Source organism: Aethalodelphis obliquidens, unplaced genomic scaffold (assembly GCF_003676395.1).
Source record: "Aethalodelphis obliquidens isolate GAN/ISIS:26980383/991018 unplaced genomic scaffold, ASM367639v1 scaffold31, whole genome shotgun sequence".
In the NCBI taxonomy this organism is placed as follows: domain Eukaryota; kingdom Metazoa; phylum Chordata; class Mammalia; order Artiodactyla; family Delphinidae; genus Aethalodelphis; species Aethalodelphis obliquidens.
In genome coordinates, this window is record NW_020837975.1 from 13,707,092 (window position 1) to 13,728,362 (window position 21,271).

General features: G+C 44.4%; 1 protein-coding gene across 19 annotated transcripts in view; it reads right to left on the reverse strand.

The window, feature by feature from the left end:
• The window catches only part of TRERF1 (transcriptional regulating factor 1), a 229,467-nt gene that overhangs the window by 182,458 nt on the left and 25,738 nt on the right, over positions 1-21,271 (reverse strand). For 16 of the 19 annotated variants that reach the window (XM_027127242.1, XM_027127256.1, XM_027127255.1 and 13 more), the window contains exon 2: positions 20,778-20,863. The exons of 2 other annotated variants lie outside the window; for them this stretch is intronic. The gene's annotated coding sequence lies outside the window, so the exon portion shown is untranslated. Of the gene's footprint in view, positions 1-20,777; positions 20,943-21,271 lie in introns of all 19 variants that reach the window. One more of the 19 variants, XM_027127243.1, reaches the window with a different exon arrangement.

Here is a 21,271-nt window from a genome sequence, read left to right on the forward strand (position 1 = left end):
AATGCCCAATTAAGAAAAAGCTCAGGGGCTTCCCTGGTGGCGCAGTGGTTTAGAGTCTGCCTGCCAATGCAGGGGACACGGGTTCGAGCCCTGGTCTGGGAGGACCCACATGCCACGGAGCAACTGGGCCCATGAGCCACAACTACTGAGCCTGCGCATCTGGAGCCTGTGCTCCGCAACAAGAGAGGCCGCGATAGTCAGAGGCCCGCGCACCGCAATGAAGAGCGGCCCCCGCTCGCCACAACTAAAGAAAGCCCTCGCACAGAAACGAAGACCCAACACAGCCAAAAATAAATAAATAAATTTATAAAAAAAAAAAAAAAAAAAGAAAGAAAAAAAAAGCTCAGGGGGACTTTCCTGGCAGTCCACTGGTTAAGATTCCGTGCTTCCAACGCAGGGGGCGTGGTTCGATCCCTGGTCAGGAAACTAAGATCCCACGTGCTGCGTGGCACAGCCAAAACATTTAAAAATAAATAAATAAATAAAATGTTTAAAAAGAAAAGGCTGGGGAAGCCCTGGAATAAGCTAAAATTGGTAGAATTATAACAATTAGCTCAAGATGGTATACTGTAGTAGCTAAAAGCGCAAGATCTAGAGCCAGAATGCACGGTCCGGTCCTGCCACTGAAGAGTGCATGACCTTAGACAAGTTACCTGTGAGAACCTGGGTAAGTTACTTACCCTCCCTTGCCCCAGATTCCTCATCATTATCTAGCTCCTGTGTCCTAGGGCTTCAATTAGGAAAATTAAAGTTAGTATTATAAAGCATGTAAAAGAATGTCTGGCACATGGTAAACATTATATGAATCCTTTTGTTGGTTTTTTTTTGCGGTACGTGGGCCTCTCACTGTTGGGGCCTCTCCCATCACGGAGCACAGGCTCCGGACGCACAGGGTCAGCGGCCATGGCTCACAGGCCTAGTAGCCACTCTGCGGCATGGGGGATCTTCCCGGACCGGGGCACGAACCCATGTCCCCTGCATCGGCAAGTGGACTCTCAACCACTGCGCCACCAGGGAAGCCCTGTATGAATACTTTTAAAGAAAGAAAAACAGGGAATTCCCTGGCGGTCCAGTGGTTAGGACTCGGCACTTTCACTGCAGAGGGCCCGGGTTCAACCCCTGGTCAGGGAATTAAGATCCCACAAGCAACGAAGCAAGGCCAAAAAAAAAAAAAAAGAAGGAAAAACACTCTTTAAAAAGGATAGCATCTTTCTAAAACACCTGAGAGAAAAAGTCTATATTTTATTTTTGTACATGACATGTGCATGAAAACAATTACTACTGATAAATATTTTCAACTCCGATAATTCCTATTCCATACTTTTAAAATAGTAATAAAGTATTATGGCACAAAGATTGCAGCATTACTTACATAAGAATATTATGGTAAATGACCTAAGTATCTGACAGTAGAATGGTTGAGCAGATTACAAAAGCCATAAGAAGGGGGTTTGTGCAGATATTAAAAATCACCTAATGGGGGCTTCCCTGGTGGCACAGTGGTTGAGAATCTGCCTGCCAGTGCAGGGGACACGGGTTCGAGCCCTCGTCTGGGAGGATCCCACATGCCACGAAGCGGCTAGGCCCATGAGCCGCAACTGCTGAGCCTGCGCATCTGGAGCCTGTGCTCCACAACAATAGAGGCCGCGATAGTGAGAGGCCCGTGCACCACGATGAAGAGTGGCCCCCGCTCGCCGCAACTAGAGAAAGCCCTCGCACAGGAAAGAAGACCCAACACAGCCAAAAAAAAAAACAAAACCAAAATCACCTAATGAAGATTTTCTTAAAGACATGGAAAATACTTATAATGTCAAATAATAAAGGATACAAAAAACTAGACTTCACTTTCAGCTATTATGACATAACTGCTAATAAACTAACCCTCCTGTATAGAACCATAAAAAGTAAATAAAATACAAAATAATAACAATAATAATAACTGTTTTCAGGTATAGGAGTACAATAAGGCAACTAGGACTTGAGAGGCCAAGGTCTTATAGGAAAGGGAAGCTTGTGAGGTATATATTAGTCCTAATGTTTCCCCTCAGGACATTTGCCGATTTGGTAGAAAGAACATTAAGGTGAAACAAAAGGCAGCAAATTAAAGCTTGCAGCAGCTTTCTCCCTGGACTGAGAAGACAAAAACTGGAGCTCAGGGCTATGACAATATCTAGGATTTAAGAGGCCAAGATCCCAGAGAAAAGGAACCGCACATAAGTGAGTTCAATATGCAGCAGCAATTTCCGCTGAAGGCATTTGCTGACACCTAACCCATGGGTGTACAAGGCTAGACTCTGGGAATCTAGCAGCAAGAAGCTATTACAAGACTTAAAAGGTAGCTAGAGATTTTAGTAGTTTCACAAGGGCAGGGAGACAAAATTTGGATATCAGGGCCTATTAAGAAAGGGGGATCCTAATAAACACCCATCCTACAAGAAGGGCAAACCAGAAAAACCAGCCTTGACTGAATCAAGGTGATACAACATACGAGCCTCTACATTTTCCATGTAAAATGCCCAACATTCAGACAAAAATGACCAAGCATGTCAGGAAAAGGACCAAACCAAGAGAAAAATACAATCATTAAAAACGGTCCAAGACATATTTTATTATAAATATTTACAAACAATAAAAACAAACAAACAAATTAAGAATTAAATAGATGAAACAGTAGAAGAGATGGTGGGTGAATTGGAAGACAGGACAGCAAGAAAAAATATTCATATTAAAGCACAGAAATTACAAAAACAAGCTTCAGCGACACACAGGCTACCATGAAAGGGTCTAACTCATGTGCAGAGGTCTAAGGAGATGAGAGAAATAGTAGACCAAAGCAACCTTTGAAGAGAACTGCCCAAGACTTTTCTAAAACTGACAAAAAACACCAGGCCATGAATTCTAGAAGCTCTCCAAACTCCAAGGGGTTTACATACAAAGAGAACCATACTTATGCACCTCATAGTAACACTGCTAAAAACACAGAGCCAAAGGAAAAAATATATGTTAATTTCAAAGCAATCATAATAAAACTGACAGATGACTTTTAACAGAAATGAAGGAAGGCAGAAGACAATGGAATGATATCTTTAAAGGATTATTAAAAAACAAAAAACAAGCTAGAATTCTATACCCGGTGAAAATATCCTCCAAATATAAAGGTGAAAAAGACATTTTCAGACATAAGAACTGAGAGAATTGTGACACCAGCAGACACATTACACGCACACGCGCACACACACACTCACACAAACAATAAGGAGAGACAAAAGAAAATTAATCTGAAAGCATGTACGTGGTTATATAGGGAGAAATGAAGAATACCAAGAGTAAATATGTGGATTAATCTAAAATATTGTTAATTTTTAAAAACAATATCTTAGGGATTAAATTCTTATGATAATTTTATATTCTTATAGTCTCTTATATTTGGATTATATTTTATATTGTATTATGATAATTTTATGGGATAAAAGTTTTGTGAGAATTAAAATCACAACAAGACCGCAAAAGTCAATATGAAGGTATAGGAGGTATAGAAGTCTAAGTGTTCTAAGGAGCTTGCAATGCCCAGGAAATGGTTAAAATACTACTTTAGGGTAGACTCTACAAAAACAAAAATACAAAATCACAGACAAAGCATCCAACTATGCAAAGGTATATATACTGAAAAAAATACTAGAAAGAAACCCCATTTTTTAAAACTGAGGTTCTATCAAGATGACTGGTTTTCATTGTCTTTATACTTTTTGGCTTTTTCAGTAGAAAAACTTTTTTCTCAATATTTGGTTTCATATAACACTAGACACTATTTTCTTATACTTGCAGGAGGTAAAAGTAGCCTTCATTTTCTTATAAAGGTTCAAAAAGAAAAAATTCCTAGAAAATTGAACCAAGACCCTGTATTTCTGCAGTCAATTATTAGCAACATTTATTCTAAAAATACTGTTTGTCTACCGATTACAGACCAGCTATCTGACATATCCTGTGCCCTGGGTGCGGAATGACTGGTCACTCACACTGGGTTTCATGAGAGAGAGAGCACTCCTAAAGTCTTCCTTCTCAATAAGTATGAGGAAATTCTAACTTGGCAGAGTCACTTTTGAGAGTAATTCAAGTCATCTGCATGGTCTTTCCACAACAGAAATCCAAAGAGCTTGCTAAATTAATAACAGTCATCAAGGGGCTTCCCTGGTGGCACAGTGCTTAAGAACCCGCTTACCAATGCAGGAGACACGGGTTCGAGCCCGGGTCCAGGAAGATCCCACATGCCACGGAGCAACTAAGCCCATGCGCCACAACTACCGAGCCTGCATGCCACAACTACTGAAGCCTGTACGCCTAGAGCCCGTGCTCTGCAACAAGAGAAGCCACCACAATGAGAAGCCCATGCACCGCAACAAACAGTAGCCCCTGCTCGCCGCAACTAGAGAGAAAGCCCGCGCACAGCACCGAAGACCCAATACGGCCAAAAATAAATAAATAAATTTTTAAAATAAATAAATAATAACATTCATCAAGCAAGAGACGTTTGTACTCCACCTTGCAGCAAGAAAAAAACTGCGCCCCAGAAAAGGAATGTATATTGCTTAGAGAGTAATCCATGCTCACAAGAATGACCATTTTTTGAAAATCAATAATATTAGGGCAGATGGTAGTGCAAATGAAAATTAATTTTGAAACTGTGTGAAGAACAATTAGGAAATCTTATCAAGAACCTTAAAAACGCCCACTCTCTTTAACACAGTAATTCTCCTTTCCAGGAATTTAGCCTAAGAAAATAATCTGAGACGTGATCAAAGATCTATGTACATCTATGTTCTATGATCTTTGTTCATCAAAGCACTATTTATAATAATCAAAAATGATAAACAAGCTAAATTTCTTTTTTTTTAATTAATTATTTGTTTTTGGCTGTGTTGGGTCTTCGTTGCTGTGCTTGGGCTTTCTCTAGTTGCGGCGTTATTATTTCCAATTAGTGAAGGATCCTGGATTCAAACCCAAGCAGTCTGATTCCAGAACTTATACTTTTAATCACTAGACTACACTGCCTCAAAAAAATACTGGATGGAAATTATTAAAATGTTAACAGGAAGGAATATAAGATTCTTTTTTTTATATAAATTTATTTTTATTTTTGGCTGTGTTGGGTTTTCGTCGCTGCGCGCACACTTTCTCTAGATACAGCAAGCGGGGGCTACTCTTTGTTGCGGTGCGCGGGCTTCTCGTTGCAGTGGCTTCTCTTGTTGCAGAGCACGGGCTCTAGGCTCGCGGACTCAGTAGCTGTGGCTCGCGGGCTCTAGAGCACAGGCTCAGTAATTGTGGCGCACAGGCTTAGTTGCTCCACGGCGTGTGGGATCAAACCCGTGTCCCCTGGAATGGCAGGCGGATTCTTAACCACTGCGCCACCAGGGAAGCTCGGCAGGTGGATCCTTAATCAGTGCACCACCAGGGAAGCCCACAGGAAGGAATTAAAGACAATTTTTATTTTCTTCCTTAGAACTGTTGATATTTTCTGGATTCCCTATGATTACCATGTACTATTTATAGTCTCCTTCTCCAAAAGAAAGTTCTATGTACTCTTTTCACTTACCATTTACACGATTTCAGTGAAAAAGTCTTAGCTCTAAAGAAGCTTTGAATCATGTCTTCTCCAGGCTTTACAAGCAGGAGAACATTTGTAAATCTGAGCGTGACATTCTGACCAGGGAAAGGGGATGAGCCAAGACTATGGACTCTTCCATTCCACAAATACGGGTTACCCTCTGGCTGACAAGGTGCTAATTTTTATGTATATTCTGCCCTTAATCTTCCCAATGACCCATTCAAGTAGATGTGACTATCTCAGGAAACAGAAGTTTAGGAAGGTGAAGTGACTTTCCCGAGGTCATGAACGCCACTCCAGCTCTGGTCAAAGGTCTGCCCACCAACCGTTCCCTCAAATCATGTAGAACAATTGGGGCAGAGCTGAGAGCATGTTCAGGCCCAAATACTACATCCCTCAGTGTCTCCATTTCCTCACTTGTATAATGGCGATAATAATGCCTTCCTCATGGAGTTGCTTTGAGGATTGAACGAGGTAACATATGTAAAATGATGGCATGCTTTTGCACTTACTAGGTAGCTGTTGCGCTTTGAAATGCATCCTATCCCCAAACATGCACAATGCGAGGTCACCACCACCAGAGCACAAAGCCTCACCTTCCGAAAGAAAAGAATCCTCTTATGCTTCTCTGAACTCCACCATCCTGGTTCCTTCTTAACTATCTCAGAGCCACTGGATTGATCTCAGTTACATCCTAGACTCCTTTTCAAAACTCTCTTCTTAAATTTAAGCCCCCAAAAGTGTCCTCGGAGAAGAACCTGGCATGGGTTGTCAAAGACAGAAGGCTGAAACCCCAGCCTCTGTGCTCTGCGCTTGTGCTCAGATCTGATCATAAATTGAGACATGGGACGACCCAGAGTGAGACATTCCCTGGAGGAAAAAGAACAGCTGGGCACAGGGCGGAAGGGGAGGTGGAAAGAGGGCAGCCACCAACAAAGTGGAGAGTGGACAGGGAGGGTTTCCGAGTATGTGGCCGGGGGCCCCAAAAGGGAAAGGGATTGGGGACCCAGAAGAAGTGAAAGGGAACTCTTTTAGCAGTTTCCCTCGGATATGGAAAAGAGCAGCTAATATGGAAAGAGAAATGGTAGGAGGCCCTGACTTGGCAAGATGGTGATGCTATTCTTTTTTTTTTAAAGGACAGCTTTATTTTTTTTAATTTATTTTATTTTATTTATTTATTTATTTTTGGCTGCGTTGGGTCTTCGCCGCTGTGCACGGGCTTTCTCCAGTTGCGGTGAGCAGGGGCTACTCTTCGTTGCAGTGCGCGGGCCTCTCACTGCAGTGGCCTCTCCCGTTGCAGAGCACGGGCTCTAGGCGCATGGGCTCCAGTAGTTGTGGCTCACGGGCTCCAGAGCACAGGCTCAGTAGTTGTAGTGCACAGGCCTAGTTGCTCCGCGGCATGTGGGATCCTCCCGGACCAGGGCTCGAACCTGCATCCCCTGCATCCGCAGGCAGATTCTTAACCACTGCGCCACCAGGGAAGCCCCGATGATGCTATTCTTTAACATCACTGCCACAGACTACGAAGTCCAGACCCTTAGCCCTCTTGCCCCTGTGCTTCTAACACTTTCCTAACTGATCTCTTGGCCTGCAGGCTCAGTCAAGCCAGCCTGTCCTCCACGCCTCTCAGGGTAATCTTTCTAATACGTAATACTGACGTGACCCCATTGTTCCCACACCCCAAACCCTTCAGTGACTCCCCCACGGCCTACAGGGTCAAGACCAAGCTCCATAACGGGGCACTGGCTCCCCCCTGCCCAATCCCTTGCTTACTCCTCCAGCCTCATCACCTGCAAATGCCACTGAGAACTTCCTAGGTGCCGGGCCCCAGCTGGGTGCTGGGGACACAGTGATAAACAAGACATGACACAGATGAACAAAACCTAGTTCATGCCTTTAAGAAGCTGAAGCTGTCACTGTTTGCAGATGACATGATACTATACATAGAGAATCCTAACGATGCTGCTACCAGAAAACTACTAGAGCTAATCAATGAATTTGGTAAAGTAGCAGGACACAAAATTAATGCACAAAAATCTCTGGCATTCTTATACACTAATGATGAAAAATCTGAAAGTGAAATTAAGAAAACACTCCCATTTACCACTGCAACAAAAAGAATAAAATATCTAGGAATAAACCTACCTAAGGAGACAAAAGACCTGTATGCAGAAAATTATAGGACACTGATGAAAGAAATTAAAGATGATACAAATAGATGGAGAGATATACCATGTTCTCAGACTGGAAGAATCAACATTCTGAAAATGACTCTACTACACAAAGCAATCTACAGATTCAATGCAATCCCTATCAAACTACCACTCGCATTTTTCACAGAACTAGAACAAAAAATTTCACAATTTGTATGGAAACACAAAAGACCCCATATAGCCAAAGAAATCTTGAGAACGAAAAATGGAGCTGGAGGAATCAGGCGCCCTGACTTCAGACTATACTACAAAGCTACAGAAATCAAGACAGTATGGTACTGGCAAAAAAAAAAACAGAAATATAGATCAATGGAACAGGGTAGAAAGCCCAGAGATAAACCCACGCACATGTGGTCACCTTATCTTTGATAAAGGAGGCAAGAATATACAGTGGAGAAAAGACAGCCTCTTCAGTAAGTGGTGCTGGGAAAACTGGACAGCTACATGTAAAAGTATGAGATTAGAACACTCCCTAACACCATACCCAAAAATAAGCTCAAAATGGATTAAAGACCTAAATATAAGGCCAGAAACTATCGAACTCTTAGAGGAAAACATAGGCAGAACACTCTGACATAAATCACAGCAAGATCCTTTTTGACCCACCTCCTAGAGAAGTGGAAATAAAAACAAAAATAAACAAATGGGACCTAATGAAACTTCAAAGCTTTTGCACAGCAAAGGAAACCATAAACAAGACCAAAAGACAACCCTCAGAATGGGAGAAAATATTTGCAAATGAAGCAACTGACAAAGGATTAATCTCCAAAATTTACAAGCAGCTCATGCAGCTCAATAACAAAAAAACAAACAACCCAATCCAAAAATGGGCAGAAGACTTAAATAGACACTTCTCCAAAGAAGATATACAGATTGCCAACAAACACATGAAAGAATGCTCAACATCATTAATCATTAGAGAAATGCAAGTCAAAACTACAATGAGGGGCTTCCCTGGTGGCGCAGTGGTTGAGAGTCCACCTGCCGATGCAAGGGATGCGGGATTGTGCCCCAGTCCGGGAAGATCCCATATGCCGCGGAGCGGCTCGGCCCGTCAGTCATGGCCGCTGAGCCTGCGCGTCTGGAGCCTGTGCTCCGCAACAGGAGAGGCCACAACAGTGAGAGGCCCGTGTACCACAAAAAAAAAAAAAAACAACTACAAGGAGATATCATTTCACACAGGTCAGAATGGCCATCATCAAAAAATCTAGAAACAAGAAATGCTGGAGAGGGTGTGGAGAAAAGGGAACACTCTTGCACTGTTGATGGGAATGTAAATTGATACAGCCACTATGGAGAACAGTATGGAGATTCCTCAAGAAAACTACAAATAGAACTACCATATGACCCAGCAATCCCACTACTGGGCATATACCCTGAGCAAACCATAATTCAAAAAGAGTCATGTACCAATATGTTCATTGCAGCTCTATTTATAATACCCAGGACATGGAAGCAACCTAAGTGTCCATCAACACATGAATGGATAAAGAAGATGTGGCATATATATACAATGGAATATTACTCAGCCATAAAAAGAAACGAAATTGAGTTATTTGTAGTGAGGTGGCTGGACCTAGAGTCTGTCATACAGAGTGAAATAAGTCAGAAAGAGAAAAACAAATACCATATGCTAACACATATATATGGAATCTAAAAAAAAAAAAAAAGGTCATGAAGAACCTAGGGGTAAGAGGAGAATAAAGACACAGACCTACTAGAGAATGGACTTGAGGATATGGGGAGGGGGAAGGGTAAGCTGTGACAAAGCGAGAGAGAGGCATGGACATATACACTACCAAACGTAAAATAGATAGCTAGTGGGAAGCAGCCGCATAGCACAGGGAGATCAGCTCGGTGCTTTGTGACCGCCTGGAGGGGTGGGTTAAGGAGGGTGGGAGGGAGGAAGACGCAAGAGGGAAGAGATATGGGAACATATGTGTATGTATAGCTGATTCACTTTGTTATAAAGCAGAAACTAACACACCATTGTAAAGCAATGATACTCCAATAAAGATGTTAAAAAAAAAAAAGAAGAAGAAGCTGAAAGTCATGCTGGGGAGACAGACACAGAAAGGGAGCATTGCAGTCGAGATGGACAGTGGGATGGAAGCCCAGCCGGGCTGTTTAGGGAAGGCCTCTGGAGGAAGTGGGAGTGAGCCAGGTGAGGGACAATGGAGGGAACATTCCATGCTGAAAAACACCTCAGAGCAAAGTTTGTGAGCAGTGCTATCTGACAGAACTTCTGCACTAATGGAAATGTTCTACATTTACGCGCTCCAATATGGCAGCCACTAGCGGTGTGTGGTTGTTGAGCACTTGACACATGGCTAGTGCAACCGGGGAACTGAATTTTTAATTTTATTTATTTTTAAATTCATTTAAATTTAACTCGCCATGAATAGCTAATGGCTACCATGCTGGACGGCACCGTTCTAGAGCATTCAACTGAGGGCGATGGAAAGTGCAACTAGACAGGTAAGCCCTGAAGTTGAAGTGGTGCTGCAGTAAGGCCAGACTGTATGCGGTTTCCTATACTCACCAGGCCATCAGCTGTCTACCTGTAAGCCGCCCGCTGGACCCACACAATCCACCCAGGTACCACCTCTCTCTGAAGACTTTCCTCCTACTTACTATTTCTGAAGTTTTGTCTTTTTCTAGGCAGGCAACACTGTGTATCTTACTTATGTGTCCTCGTAACAGTCCTCCACTAAACTCTGAGCACCTTCTCTTATTTGTCTTAGTACTTCTAGCCACTGGTAAAATCCCAGCACATGGGAGGCAGTCAGTAAATGCCTAGCGAACAAGTGAGTTGTCAGCACAGGGACCATAGCCTGGCAGGGATGGCGGGGGAGGGCATTCACCTCTTCTATCAAAGATGTGAGCCCCTAAACTTGACCTTCCTTAGAATGACGGCTCTGCCCAGGAGCTCGGGAAAGGTTCTCATGACTGTCCTGAGCACTCTACCCTTAACTGTCATTGGCAGGCCTTGGGGTGGCTCTATTTTCCCCAAGTTCCTAGAATCTAGAGACCTATACAAGGAAGGTGACTAGCCAATTTTTAAAGGCAGCATAGCGTAGTGATCAGGAGCCAGTCTCTGGAGTCAGTCCTAGGTCTGGAGACCAGCTGGGCAACGTAGCCCCTGAATGTCCTTAACCGCGTTGCTGAAATGCTCGAAGCCTCGGTTTCCTCAAGTGTAAAGAAGGCACCACGTCTGCCTCTTACAATTGTTGTGCAGATGAAATGCCTGACACATCTGCACGAGGCCAGCCACACAGTAAGCTGTCTGTAAGCAGTAGCTACTGCTCCTAAAGCGATGTGGAACCCTCACTTCGGTACCCCAAGGTATATGCAAATTCCCGAGCCCCTAAATCGGCTCTTCGTGATGCTCCCTGGGATGCAAGGGGTATAATCCAATCTGTGACTCACGATGTGTTGCCAAAAATCTCCTCGAGTCCCCAAAGGAAAATTTATTTTAATTCCGTCTAACTTTAAAAATTAAACAGTTCTCACGGCATTTTGGGGTGGCAGGGGTGAGGAAGGAGACCATGAAATCCAACAAGCCGCTTTTAAAAGGTTACAAACTGACTGGAGAAAGAAAAGAGAAGGCAGCTGGAGGGGGTGAGCACTGGAGGGATGGGGACAATCCCCTGAGTCTCTGCTATTATTGAATACCCCGACCCTCAAAGCAGCCAAGCAGCCCCCTCCTCCACGTGGGCTAAGCTCCATTAATGAGAAAGCAGAGCTCTGCCTACATTACCACAATAATGATTTCCCGGTTGCATTTTTACATGCCTGCTGCTTTATCACAGCAGAAGTAGACATATATTTTCAATAAATCCCTTCTCTCCTTCCTCCTCCCCAACTTGAGCTCTCCCAGTAAATGTTGTTCCCTCTGCACCCTCCCCCAACGCAATCCCAACCCCGGAGCACAATGAGTTCCACTAATCAAAACAGAAAGAAAAAGAAAAATGGAAAAATCACAGCTGCTGAAAAACAGCATTCGCTACAAGTCAAAGCCCTCCACATTTTTTCTGCAGGCAGCTTTTACTACTTCAAGGACACATCACCCCTCCCCTATCAGGAATCTTACGTAGAGTTGCTTAAAGGGGAGGGAGGAGGGGATGGGCGAAGGAATCTAATATTCACTCTTTCCTATTTTGACTAAGCCAGCACAGACAGAAATATAGATAAGGCCTTGAATAAGTGATTCAACAAAATGTCACTTATTAAAAGAGATGGGGGATGGGGCCACATTTGCATCTGAGTTAAACCACCCCAGCTAAAGGCTGCCAGGCCAGAAAGGCAAGGGAGAAGGAAACATTTCTCCAGTCTGGTCTCCTTCAGCGGCTGCAAGAGCTGACCCTGGTGGCAGAGAGGCCCGGATTTCTCCCTCCTCCAACGAGAACCGATGGGGAGAGAACCAGAGAGGCAAAACCAAAGCAACAAAGGAGCTGTAAGCATTTATACTGTACTAACTAGCGCCAGGCTCTGTACTAGGTGACGGGGGAGCAAAATTGAGTGATGACCCAGTTCTGCCTTCCCAGGGCAGTCTAGAAAGAGTCAAGGACACGCCCAGTGGTCAGGATGACCACAGCCCTGTGAGCCAAGGGCTGCAGGAGCCCAAGGGCATCCCCCCTCTAGCCCACCCCCCAGTCTGGCCCCAGACCAGGCACACAGGGCCCTCAAGAAAGACTTAAGGAATGAGTATGTGCACAGTGAAATTGCTGGAATTCCATGCTGGTCTCTAAAGCTCAGACTCTTCAAAAGGAAAGAGGCCGCTGAATGTCCTTACCTACCCCGGCTCCCCTTGAAAACCCCTCCTCAGCTCCCGTGTGTTCACCCAATTAAAACAGAGAAGTGAACAAGTCCCAGCACTTGAGAATCAGCTCATTACGGATAGCCTTCAGTTGAATTTTAAGACAGTTTGGTATCTTCCATTGTGATGACCACAGAGGGAACTCATATGACACGCCTATTAAAACTCCTTGGATATGGGGATATATGTATAGGTATAGCTGATCACTTTGTTATACAGCAGAAACTAACACACCCTCGTAAAGCAATTATACTCCAATAAAGATGTTTAAAAAAAAAGATTAAAAAAAACACAAAGAACTCCTTGGGCATCGACTCCATTCTTTTTTCTTTTTCTGTTTTAAAAAGTCCTCCAAAGAAGCTGGGTTGGAGGCTGTTTCCCAAAGATGAGGAGAGGCTCTCAGAGCAGCCTCTGTTATACCCTCTGTTACAACAAAGAACCCTAGGGGGCCCTCAGAAAGCCTCACCCAGGTGGTAAACCTGCTCTAGGTCCCCTGTGTTCAAAGTCAGAGCCTGCAGACTAAAGGCCGCAATCTCTAGAAATGACCACGGAGGCGCTCCACAGAGGGGACAGGGCTGAGAGTAGGAGGCTAATGAAGAATAGCCCCTAGATCTGTTAAAGTCAAGTTTGGGCTTTCATTATGAAGCAGCCTTAAAGCTGTGTGCTCCAGCACAAGCCAGACAATTCAATTTTCTGACAAATGTAATGCCCCAAACATGCTTAAATCATCTGAGTATTTCCAGCTAAGGTCGTTGAGTTCTAAGCCCCAAATTCCCAGATGATCTTCTTGGTCTCCATGATCCTTTGCATATATTCTGTACCACATCTCTTACTGAATACCATACAGCATTATCTGAGAGTGCACAAAATTGGAGACCGTTCAAATTCTGGCATTAAACTAGGGCTTTGAATGCTGGCTGGACATGTGACTCTGGGTTAATCACTTACTTATATTTTTTCAATTCTACTTCTTGAGCCTCACTTTCCTCAGCTGTAAAATGAAAATAATATCTACCTCCTATGGTTGTTGCAAGACAGTTAAAACAAGACATGCCAAAGAGGCTTTGGACCCATAATATGCTATGTAAACACTGGTTATTACAATGACGTCACCCATTTCCTCTCTCTGCTCTCTGATTTTTTGTTGATTATTTTCCCTCTCTGTGAAACCAAATTGATATCGGTTCCACTGATCTCTCAAAACTGATAACTTGTGTTTATTTTACAAACACAGGAAGAAGTCCTCTTATCTACAGGTGTGCAAAATCTCACTAACTGCTGAATCTAGGTGATGGGCACAACTGGAGTTCATTATACTAGTCTGCTTTTGCGCGTGTTTAACGTTTTTTCATAGTAAAAATTAATTTTAATAAATAAATAAAGCATCACCCTCTTAGGCAGAGGCCAGAAGTCCAATTAGTAAAAAGCACTGGTTGCTTTTTAAAACTAGAAATGACTTTCCAGCATACACAGTAAGACTAAGGGCTAAGGACTGTAAGGTAGACTCAGCTGTATAGAACAGTTCTCATTTGCAAAACAAACTTGGAAGGCAAATGAATCACTGCTACGACCACTGGGCCACAGCTGGGACTCTTGGGTGGGTTCAAGGTTCCCCTGCACCAAGTTCACAAACCAAGTTTATGTGGACCTTTGAATGGGCAGGTCTCAAATTCTATATATGGAATCAGAGTGTGAACCTACACAGACTGGCATTTCACAGCCAGCCTTTCTGATGCCAGCCTTCCAGCAGTAAGACCAGTTTCGCTGAAAGAAATCACAGAGGACTTGAAAACCCCAAACAGAAAGGGGCTACAAGGAGGGAACAAGAGAGAGTAGACACGGTGAAAGGGGTTTTTAGCAGAAGCTTTAGGGAACTGACGGCAGTGTTTCATTGGTTGTCAGGTTTCACATCTAAAAGGCGATCTGGCTGAAGATCACTGCACCTCGCTGCCGCCTGTGTGCGATGCCTCTTACAGTTTACATCGCACTTTGCGTACATTATCTGATTCAGTCCTCACAACTCTCAGAGAAGAGGCGACAGATGGTATCACCCTCTTTTTACAGATGCGGAGACAGACTCGGAGGCTGACTTGTCCAGAGCCATACGACGGAGCTGCACCCCAACCCAGGTCTTCTGACTCTGCTCACCCACTCACCTGCCATACAGACCCCATCGTTGGGGCCACCGGGGCAAGCAGGGCAGCCTGTGGCCTATTTTTGTGAAAGGCCGCCTGAAGTAGAAGCAGCCCTTTCGCCTTTTTTTTTCCTTGCTCAAAACGTACAACACAGTGCCCACCAACTTTTGAACAGGGTTGCAAATCACAGATGTCTTCTCCCAATCATAGTTTTCAAATAAATCTAACGTAAGGCCCAAATTACTTTAACTGAAGACTCTTTTCCCCAAGCAAAAGAATCCGGTCTTTCCTTTGTACTGCTCAGTAATGCAGTCAAACGTTCAGAAAAATGCAGTACAATTTTCTGATGCAGTCTTAACCCTTGTCGTCTCTGGCTGGTGTCAAAGCCCGAGCCCAAACCCCTGCCCAAGGCTAGCGCGGCCTCAGCCTGGAGAGACAGAGCACCTGTGCCCCAGCACCACTCCCCACCCTTCCCTCACCTGCACCTTCACTCTTCCTGGATCTTCCCTCCAGTCATCATGAAGGAAGTGTTCCTCCCCCCCGGCCAAGGCCAGATCTTCCCCACAGACTTTCTCAATGGCTTTTGCTCAGCTGACCCAACCCATTGCTCTTGAACAATCCCTCCCTCTTCACTAGTCTTTCCCATCATCACACACACAGACCAGCAGCACCGCCCCCAAAACCCTTCCCTCTACACACATGTGCTTCCAGCTCCCCCTCCATTTCTCTGCCCCCCTTTCACAGTCAAATTTTGCCCCAAAGTTGTCTCCACATGCCACTCCCAGTTCTTCACTTCCTATTCCCCTCCCAACCCTTCCGATCCTGCTCTCACCCAATCCATTGCTCCATTCAAACTGTTCTTTGCAAAGTTGATAATGGCCTCCATTTTGCCAAATCCAGTGGTGACTTTTCTGACCTTAAACTCATGAAACGTTTAACACTCACTCCGACCCAACACACACACACACACACACACACACAAACACACACACAGCCTTTTCTTCTCTCAACAGACTCCTTAGAGCACCTCATCCAGTCTCCTGGATTTAAATACCCTTAAATACCCTTAGTTGATGGTTCCCACATTTTTATCTCCTGCCTGGCCATACCTCTGGCACTGGACATTATATCAGACTGCAAGCTTAACATCTCCACCTTGAGTCTAACACGCATCTCAAACTTAGCGGTGTCCAAACTGAAATCGCTTGATTCTGCTCCCCGAGACTCTTCCTCGCCCCCATCTCAGCAAAGAGCACCACCCATATCTACCCAACTGCTCAGTCAGAAACCTCAGTTATTAGATTCCTCCTCCCCAACCTCCACCAAATCCATCAGCAAGCCCTGCCCATTCTACCTCTAATAAGCATCTCACACCCACCTGCTCCCCTGCATTCACCTCCTGTCACCTCCCCACCTGGCCTGCTCCAAATGCCTTTTTATTGCGCTCCCCAATTCCACACCTGCCCTCTCCACCAATGCCACCCCCTTTAAACACGAGTTAGGGGGTGTCACTTCCCACTGCAAACTTCCAGTGGCTTCCCACTACCCTTCAAATGAAACCCAAACCTTTCCAAGGCCCCAAGTCCTGCACGATCATCTCATGCTGCCCTCTCCCCCTGCCCCCTTGTCCACCTGTGCCTCTTTTTAGTCGTCCCCCCGCAAGGCCAAAGTCCTTCCACACAGGCCCTCCTCTCTCTGCCTGATGCTCTCTGTCTTCCCCTCACCCCCAATCCTCAGAGAGGCTTTTCTAGGCTTCTTTAGCTAAGTAACTGCAAGTTACTGCTCCCTGTGGTTTCATCTGAGCATCTACCACATTTTGCAAGATATATTTCTTTACATGTCTGCCTCCCCTCTGGACTATAGCCTAGGCGGTGGAGTGGGGGATGGGGAGAGGAAGATGATTATGTCTTTTAATTATCAGTGTATACCCAGAGCGGTAACACAGTACTTAGCAAATAGTAGGTGCTCAATAAGTAGCTGCCAATACGTACGCATGAATAAACCAGATCCAGTCACAGCACGAAAGTAACTGTTAACCTCCCACAAGCCCTTGGTTACCATTTAGGTACACAAGTTCTTTTTCCCCTTCCTGTCTGTCAAAAAAGTAGGTTTTTAATGTTGCTAAACCAACAGCCCAATAGCTCAGTATACTCCACTCATCCCCAGCTTGTTGTCTTCCGTGAGGAAAAAGTAAAAATCATGTTTCTTCAGTAAACCCCAATTAACCAGAAGACCCTACAAGCAGCTGCCTTGAGAACTTAAACATCTTTAGAAAATACCACAGAAGCTTTTTGGTGTGTATTTTCTTTAACCCAGAAGAGAGCCATGGGATCAAACTCATGTTACCAGGACTCTGTTATTCCTTATGATGCCACAGTATCCTAGCTGAAAAACATGCCAATATCTGGACTCCAGCTGCTCCTGTGTCCCTCTCCCCGCAAAGGAAATCAACTATGTTTTAGTTTCCCTTTTATTTCATTGGTTCCCCTCCAACAGGCAAATTCAGAAATATTATTAATCCACAAGGTTCCAGCTGATTCTCCTCCCTAAATCACACAGTTTTATGAAGTCAGAAATAAAACCAGCTGAAGTTAACTGCTTTTAGAGCAATCAGCACCCATCTCTACTGCCTGGGGTCTGAGCCACTTGTCTGGATCCTTACTTCTCATGTCAATGCTCAAAGTCAATAAAAACATCAAGAGCTTTTCCTCCAAAAGTGCCCGTGGTGAAATGTATGATATCCCGGAAGTGACAGTAATACAATATCATTATTTTGAACCTTATCACAAATATACGACCATATCCCAATTACCCACATGTGAATTCTCCACAGAAAGTGGGTAAAGCCACACTAGGCTTTCTGGTCTCCCACTCCTCCCAAGACTACCTCCCCCTGCTGCCTGGGATTAACAGCTCAATTAACCTTAGACTTGACCAGGCATAATTAGGCAGGTGAACCAGCTGGCTGGAGGGGAAAACTTCCAAGATGAACTGAAATTATTTTTGGTGCCTGGGATTATATGCCCCACTCTCTATTAGCATACATAATTGGGACTCAACCATGCACTTTTTTTTTTCCAAGACGGTGGCAGACTTTCACAAGCATTTTCTTGCATTTGACGGTCAAGATTACCAGGCCACTCAAGAGTCCTTTTTGGAATCCAAGGTGTAAATCCACTCTCTCCATGAGAAGACAAAAAGAGAAGTTAATCAACTCACCCAAGTCCATGAGGCAATTTGGCCGTTGGCCCAGGAAGAGACAGACTGTGGAGATCTCTTGAGACTTTTCTTCACAAGACTGAGTCACAGAATTTCAGACATGAATGGAACTCACGGATCAAACCATGCGTTTTTAAGATAAAAACTCTGAAGTCCAGAAATGGCTAGACACTGATACCCTCCCCACTTTTTCTTCCAGTGACGCTGTGCTCCTGCCTTGAGAATAAAACCACCTTAAAAGTTCTTTGTCATTTTACAAATCCTGTAAACTGAGCCAACTGCTGAACACAATTTTAACATGTTCTGATTAATCAACTTTATGGAGAATCCTCAGACTTTCCCCCCAAAAAACCTCTGATGCTTTCAATTATTATGACCAATCCACCCATCAGAGCAGGAGAAAAAGAATTTTAAGTAAGCTTGTTTCTGTGACCACACATTTTATTACATAAGCAGCAAAGAACACTACAGTCTGTCCCCTCTCTTACAGTGAAAGCTCCCACCTTGACAAAAACCACAGGCCCAAGTGGGTTAATGGATGCAAAACTGAGTACTTTCCACACAGTTCGTAGAACAAGTGTTTTCACAGCAAGCTCACATAAATGTTATGTGATATTACCACATGCCTGCTATGTGGAAGCCTGCTTACCAAGCTGTGAAAAGACCCATGCTTACTACGGAACCTGCAAAATTAATCTTCTCAGTGCCCATAAAGCAGAAGGGAAATGCTCTTTTTTGACATGTTAAGCTGGCTTCTTAAACAATTCTTTGGCGAAAATGGACATGCCTAAAAGGGCGGAGCCCAAAGAGGTGTGTCACTCCTGGTATCAATTCCTATAAATCAAATCCTGACAATATTTTTAAAAGAATGAATTATGATTCATGGGCCTTCAAACCTTTATTACCACAGAACATTCTCAGAAGAGGGAAAAAAAGCTACTGTGACTTGATTAATGGCCAAAGAAAGACAATAAAATAAATCCCATAAATTAAAAAAAAAAAATACTGAATGACCATAACCACTCTTGGCTTGAGGGTAGACATGTAAATAATTCCCCTACCTTGGGATAAACACACATAAAGTTTCTGTTTACCTTCCCAGCATATATATCAACCAGAAGCAGATTTTCAGCAGGGGAAAAATAATAGCTAATTTGTTTAACGAATGCCTAGTTAGGAACATTTGATAAGTGGCAATAATATTGAATTCCCAACTAACTCAACTCTCAAGCTGCCAAAAATCAAATTCTCAACCTGGAAATCTGATGACAGAAAGGAAAGAAAAAAAAAAAAGAAAAACCACTGTCCATGTAAAGAGATCATTTTTTTTTAAAACCCACTTTTTCCCCTGCTAGTATTGAGCCTGTCTGTAGCACTGCAGAAAGCTTAACTAACTTAAGTTAACCACACTGCCTAGTGTTCACTCCCTGACTCTACTAAACTTGTCTGGGTTTGAATCCCTGGTGCTAAAATTATCCTGGCCAAGTTAAAACTCCTAGCATACTTATGGTGGCGATCATTTCATAATGTATAAAAATATCAAATCACTATGTTATGCAACTGAAACTAACACAATGCTGTTAAGTCAATTATACTTCAATTAAAGAAAAGAAAAAGAAAAAGAAGGAAATAAATAAAGCTCCCAGCCTAATGAAGGTACCTGACAGCTAAGACCTACAACTCATCTGCAGAAACCAGTAGGCTGAGGACCAGGAAAAGAGGCACAGAGAAGCAAAGAGGGCTGGTTAACTAGTTAAGGGCTGAATACTCCTGGTTGTTATCCTTCCAGAGAGCACCAAAACCACATTTTCCATCACCAGACTGCTTTCTTGAGACAGTCTATAATGCAGAAGGTTGGTACCAATTGGGACAACTTAAAACTCCTTTCTTAAAGCTCTGCTCCATGGCCTGCAAAAAAGTGCAAACAGCCGGCATTTTTTTAAAAGAACTCTTCAGCCATCCCTGGATCCGTCATTCTTAAACATCACTTCCATGCACTTCACAAGACAGCCGGGGCCATGCTGTTAGCAACCCGCTTCAACACGTTCACTTGCCAAAGCCGCGTCTAGTGTGGGGAAGAGTTTCCACAAAGCTGGCTCTAACGGGCCAGTCGAAGGCACACAGAGGAACCAGAAGTCATTTTCTTTTAACCTAAGGATGGCAGGCGCACATGCTCCAGCCCAGTGCTGGCCAGAGGCTGCCCGCCAGGTGCTCTCGGCCTCTGCCAGTGAATGAGTGGTTTTATGCTGTTTTTTTAACATCTATTTCTTTAGACCACCGGCAGTAACTTCACAGTCTTCCGAACTGAAGTTGGGGAGTCAAGGGGCAGGTTTACTCCCTTACACATTTCTCCCGTCTGGGTGGCCACTTTAACTTCTGGGGAGGACCCAGCCGCCGAAGGGCCCTCAGGAGCGTATACATACACATATGCATCATGTCAAAAACCCCAAAAGGCACATCCCTAGGGTCCTGCGGCTTCTTGGCTGGAATAATGAAGGCTTTATAACAACACAATCTTCAGTTGCAAGCCCCCCCCTCCTTTAAGCCGGGTCTGCCAATTATAGCGCCCACCTCACCCCTCCCCCCTTTGCTGGGATGCTCTGCAGCGCAGAGAGGGAAGAGGGAAGAAGGGAAGCAGAGAAGGCCCTGCTAACATACTGAAAGTAAAGAAGTGGGGGGAGACTTCTCCTAATCTGTCCCCCTACTTTTCTCCTCCCCTCCCCCGTCTTCTCACGGAGCATCCCCCAACTAATTTTTTAAAAATGAAACTTAATAAGCTTCTTGCCTACCTTGGCTGTTTCTGCAACAAGTGCATGGGCAATCCGACAAGAAGGCCAGTCTTCGCTTGGGGGGTGAGATGGGGGGGCGAGCAGAGCTGATGGAGTAATTTCAATATTAATTTCTGTCAGAGCCGCCTTCTCGAAGCGCTACTCACTTACAGTACTGCCCTCAGCCTGTAAACAAATATCGCTCCGCCAGGAAACATACTCCCCAGATGCAAGCCCCTCTCCCCAGCAGGGAACCTGGCCCTTCACGCCCTCCCCCCAAAATAGCGTGCTCCCCCACCCAGGGTAGGAAGCTCCGGGTTTCCAGAGCACCAACCCACCACCTCCGCCACCACCCCAGCAAGAAACTTACTCGGTCCGTCTACGCCTCCACCCTCCCTTCAGGAAATCTACTCTCCATATGCATTCAGCCTCCCCGCAGGAAATCTGCTCCCCCCTCCCCCCTTCTATATACATGCACCCCCTCCCTCTCCTCCTCCCCACGCGCCCTCCCCGGC